Here is a 6,252-nt window from a genome sequence, read left to right as displayed (position 1 = left end):
ATTTACAAATTCAAAACCGGGTATTAATACCCGGCCGTACCCGGTTCCAATACCTGAACCCGATTATACCCTACCCGGGTACATAAGGTTGAGTTTTTTCTCGTCAATACCGTACCCGAACCCTACCCGATTTTCCAATACTCGATCATACCCGAAACCGGTTTCATACCCGTACCCGGGTATTAGAAAAACCCAATTTATGCACCTCTAACTACAGCCACTCGATTTGCTAATGCAGCCCAATCAAATTGGGCCCAATATAACTAAGTGTAGAAGTTGAGCCCAACTAGAAAGATTTAATCAAATCCATTATCCACCTTCACAAATTTTTTTTTTAATTATTTGCACTTGATTTGATTTCAGAGATAAAATGCAAGCACAATACTTCAATATTCTTTTCCTAAATTTAAGGTTTCATAACTTTAATTCATCGATTTAAAGCATCTCATGTTCAACTTAATTGCACCTTTTAACTCTTTTTCACCTTAATATTTTAATCATTTCAATACCCATATTAAATAATTAACATGAAATAACATTTATTATGTACATAACTTAAAGAAAAGTGTATATTATTAGTTCAATCATATGAATAAATACAAGGAATCATATATAAATGCTCTGAGATGAATCGATTACCCAGTCAGAACTTGGTATCTAGTTGGACCGAAAATGTCGAGCTTCCAAATTTTCATTCTTCCTTTATCCACTAATCGTTTTCAAGCTTGTTTTTCATTCATAGGCTAGTTTTAGTCACTTTCGTCATTTTAATATATATGTTATGTCCATCTGGAACAAATTGAAATCAAACTATTTACTTTGAACATATAAATTAGAGTTGTGCAACACGAAACTATTAATAAATCCAAATTCTTCTAATGCAAATCCTACCCTTACACATACATACATACATACATACATAAGTTTTAAATCTTTTGAAAATACAAACCCACGTAAAACACATCTAACAACTAAACCTCTTTTATAATTTCTTTAATTGTCCTCAGATTGGTAAGAGTATAGTCGGCCTCCCGTCAAGTTCGGCTCAAATCGGATAGAAACCGAATTGAAAAAACAAAAACACAAAAAAACAAAGACAAGAGGAGTGACCCTATAATTGTAAATTTCTAGTCAATAATGAAGGAATAATCTTGATAGAGTATAAAATGTTAGAATTTGAGTTTGACTCGGTAACAAAGAAAATAGTCGAACGAGTTATTCAAATTGTATGTTCTCGTGTGATCACTGGGGCATGATTTCCAACAAGTATCAGTTTGGTTCGACTACGTAAATAATAATACAATAGAGGACCTATCTAGATATTTATCCAAATATTAAGGGTGACGGCGTAAATAATTCTCACTTGTAACTAACTAATTATTCCGGCAGTATCGCCACCGCATACGGTGGCCGATAACCTAATAACAATGTCCACAAATCCGGACGACTACTCACCGGCGGCAACCCTAATCACTCCTCCGCCACCCCACACCATCCGGAGAAGACGATTCACTCGTCCTCAGTTTCCAAAACCCTAATTCATGGGCATCGGCATATAAATCGTGTGAATCAAACATCATCCAACAATGCGAGTCCGGTGTTCGGATCGGTTGTAGCGTCACCGCATCGAAAAACTGTGCACCGCCGTGGTGGAAACAAACCCTAGGTATAGGTAAAGAAGAGGATTTAATTGAGCGGGAAAAGTGTGAAGAGCGGGAAATGGCGGAGTGTTTGGAGGCTTCGAGGGTGAAATGTTTGAAGTTTGCGGAGGATAAGTGTTGGCCGGCGTTTCGGGATGCTCGGGTGGTGGTTAGAGGTTGTGAGGATGAGAGAGTGAGGAAGAGTGTTGTGGAGGTGGTGTCTAGGGTTTGGTTTGGAGGGAGGAGGGTGAAAGGTGTTGAGTTGGGGAGATTGGAAGGGTCGTGGGCGCGGGTTAAGGCGAGGATCGGGTTCGGGATTGTGCGAGGGAGTGAGCTGCTGGATAAACAGAGTTGAAGAGGAAGTGGTATGTTTTGTTTATTAACTCACTGATTGTTAATTTGTTAGAATAGATTTTTGTAATGTGATTCGTTTTTCTTGATTGATATATTGACATCATCAAACAACACTGATATAAATTTAAAATCTTTTACGTAAACCATGTGTTCCAATTTGTATATAAACGTGAAATTGATATGATTGAATATATCTATACACCCTGAATGCCCAAGATATAAGTAATACTTTGCATAAGTATAACCTTGCTTGTAAACTGAATGTATTCCAAAATCTTTAAGTCATTCATCCCCCAAAAGAAAAGGTTATTATTTTGGCAAACAATGTTATCTCTTTAGATGCTAATGTCATAACTTGTATGGGTCCTAGTCAGTCAGTGTTTTGGCTTGGAACCAGCAAAATGCCACTTAGAGTTGGGATACGATCCATGCTGAAAACAACAATGATTTGACTTGCTTATATTTTGAATTACTCCAAAGTTTCTCTATCTTGCCTGCATAGAGTTGTAACAGTATTCACTTTAGTAAAGTTTTAACTTTAATAATTAATATTCTTAGTAATCCACTAATCTTTCTGCTTAAACACCTTCACATCACAATTTACTTTCACTAGAAATGAATTAGTTATTAGTCTCAACATAACACTAGTTTTGATTCTTAGAATCTTACAAATTTCTTTTCTGTGTCATCATTTGGATGTCTTTGATACCACTTTGTCATCTCTATACCTTTTATGGTTTTTCACATTTTCCTTCTATTATAATTCTACTCTGTACAGTTTGGTCTAAGTTGTTAGTTCATGACTATAATTAAGCTTGTGAAATTACATGTAAAGCTCTAGTGAATACAATAATATAGAAACATCATGATTCATGACTCCTTGTTGAGGTTCACACAGTCTTCTGAGTAGGTCCCCTTTATGTAAAAAAATCTCCTGTATTATTGTAGCAAGTAGCTTCATAGAAATTACCCTGCTTGTAAATTCTTCTCTCTGGTTGTTTTAAAAGCAGTATACTGCTTGAAAGTACTAGTTAAGAATTAAAGCTTCCTGTTTTAACTTTGAAAGTTAAATATATGTACCAGTTTATGCAATAGGCGTATATGTTCTTCACAAATCTATTTTTGATGATAATTTGTTGAAAATTTAAACTTTCTCTGACCTTTTAAACAAAAAAGCACTGTATGTTGTTATCCTCCTGCAAAAATTTTCGCTGTAACGGTCTCTAGTAGTCTACTTTTTTGTTGGTGAATGACATCTTAGGGTGGTTAATATATATTTTGTGTTATATAATTTTAAAAGAGAGAAATTAAAGAGAACTACCACGCCCTTGTTTCTTTCAAACCAAAAGTCCTACTCTCGTAATCAGTCACTAGTCATTTGACTCATTCCTAGTGATAGAAATCAGTTGTTTGAGGAGAAATTTTTTTTCTAGATTGAAGAATAAATGCCTTGACTAGTTAAGTGTCTTTGTAGCTAAATCGACAGCCTTTTAATTTAGAACAAGCTCTAAAATCCAAGACCAAGTTTGTTTAGGGCCATTGGCCATGTCTTGACCTTTTTCTCTAGTCTTGATGATATGGGATACACTTACTCAAATTAAGAAAGAAATCCATCAGCTGAACTGAATTACACATGTCCTTCACATGCACTTTGCAACACTTGATTGTTTTATACAGGTGATCCAATCGAAACCTTCAAGAGGACTACAATCTCATTGCGTCATATATTCAATTAGTGGGCCCGGCGTGTGCAATTTTTTCTTGCCATAAATAGCTTTATAGACTAGTGCCTTATAGACTAATACCAGCCATTAGAGGGAACTTGAACATTTTGAAGGAGGAAACTTTCCATTCTGCTTCTGACAGTGGGGTTATTGTGATTATAATTTGCATTTCTGGTTATCTTTGAGAGACGACTTTCATGTCTTACCATATTCTAGAAAATGAAGAAGTCATGTAGTGATTTCCTCCTTTTGCTTCTTCGACCAAAATGCTAAATACTATTGCATAGTAAATAGTCTAAAGATATGAAGTTAAATGTAAAGTTCTAGTGAATACAATAAACAGAATATTATGACTCTTTCTTGTCAAGTACACATAGCCTACTTCATACATTCTATTTATGTAAAATTTTCTTCTGCATTATTGCGGCTAGTGGCTTCATAGAAGTAGTATCGAGCAGATGGGCACTTATTGAGACTTACGGTACAGTGGGATTCGAGGTTTATTGTGGTTAGAATGTGCATTATTTAGATGCAATATAGAGATGACTATTTTGTTGACCATAATGCAGCAAGACAAGAAATCGCCCAATATATAGTTCCTTCTTTCTGGCTGTTTTAAAAAAGCACTAATTAAGGTTTCCTGTCTCAACTTTGAAAGTTAATGTTCCCGTTTGTGCTATAGCCATATATGTTTCCCATGACTCTATTGCTAATGATAATTCGTTAAACATTAAACTTTTCTGTGACATTTTAACCTGTATTCTAAGGTACACACATCACTTTTGTTGAATAATTTAAAAGCACTAGATGTTTTTTATCCTCTTATAAGATTTGAGTTGTGATGGTCTGGTGGTAGACTTTTTCATTGATGAAGTGACTAGTGACATTGTAGGGTGGGTTATATTTAGTTTATGGATACATAATTCCCCAAAGAAAAGGTAGACAGAGAAAGCGGAGAAGTGTGTTTCAGAGTTGGTTTCTAGGGTTTGTTTTGCGGAAAAAGAGTATTGGTGGTGTTGAGTTGTGTAGATTAATTAGTCGAGAATTGGATTCAGTATTGTGAGAGACAGTGATCTACTGGAGAAGCAATTTTGAAGATTAATTAGTAAGCTTTGTTTCAACTGATTGTTAATTGGTTTCTCCTTCCATTATATCGATATCGTTTTCAATGTCACAACTTATTATCTTTTGCCATAGCCATGTCAAGATTTTACTCTATACAGGTTTGGTTTAAGTGTTCTTTAAGTCCATGACTAATACTTCTAGACACATGGTTAAGCTTGTGAATTACATGTAAACTATAGTGTATATAATAATATAGAAACATTCTGATTTTTTCTTGTTGAGGTTCACATAGTCTTCTGAGTGGCTCCTATTTATGCAAAATTTTCTTCTGTATTATTGCAGCAAGTAGCTTCATAGAAATAGGATCGGGTAGACATGCACTGAATGAAACTTGTGGGTGCAGTAGGGTTTTAGGTTTCTTGTTTATGCCATAGGTATATATGTTTTCGATGAATTTATCGTGACCTTTTAAATGAAAAACACTGGATATTCTTATCCTGTCATAAGTTTTGAGCTGTGGCAGTCTCTGGTACTTGTTAGTATACTTCTTCATTGGTGGGACATTTTAGGGTGGTTTATATTTATACTTTTATAGTTTTATGTTTACATAATTCTTAAAAGAGAAAGAAAGAAAGAAAGAAAGACAGAAAGAAAGAAAAAATGGGACATGGAAATGAAAACTATTATCATGCCCTTGTTTCTTCCAAGCCAATAGTTCTACTCTCATAATCAATCGCTGGTCATTCCTATTGTAAAAAATCAGTTATTAGGTTGAAGAATAAGCACCCTGACCAATTAACAGTATCTTTTTAATTCAATAGACAGCAGATTTGAACAAGAACTTTGAAGTCTAGAGGTAGTTTGCTTAAGCTTATGTCTTGATATTATTAGATTCAACTACCCAAATAAAATACAAATTCCGTTGTATGATGTGCAAGAATTTTCTAGGATTTGGGATGAGTTGTGGAATAGTATGAGACAGAGAAAAGCAACCCCTAGACATAGGTGTTTTTGATTGGTGGAAATTCTTGTCATGCTGTCATTGATTATTAATGAGACTTCGAAAACACATGCATAGACATTGGTGGGTTCTGTTGAAGTTAGAAATGTTCCATGATGTTATTTATTATTAACGCGTACTTCACTCAAGTGGGCTTCTAGGTTTCCAGTTAGTTTGTGTATTCTGGTGCTGATGTTAATAGTTGGGGACACATTCATTATCTTCTAGACATTGTGTTGCTAATAATGCAGGGGCTGAAATTAAACCCATAGTCTATATCGTTACAAAACTCAAATTCATTACAGTTTCTGTGATCATAACTAACATATCCTGCTTCATGTGCAGCTCTCTTGAATTCAATTTTAGATACACACCAATCTAGTATTTTTCACAATTCTAATATTCTTTTGTTGATGCAACAAAATCTCTCTCTTTGTACCTATAAAGATTTTCGAATCCAGCTTCCACT

The sequence above is a fragment of the Bidens hawaiensis genome, unplaced genomic scaffold (assembly GCF_021521415.1).
Source record: "Bidens hawaiensis isolate Kalapana, Puna unplaced genomic scaffold, B.hawaiensis_p1.1 tig00008459_1, whole genome shotgun sequence".
NCBI classification, from domain to species: Eukaryota; Viridiplantae; Streptophyta; class Magnoliopsida; order Asterales; family Asteraceae; genus Bidens; species Bidens hawaiensis.
The sequence above is the reverse complement of the archived record's forward strand: the minus strand, read 5'-3'. Positions refer to the sequence as shown.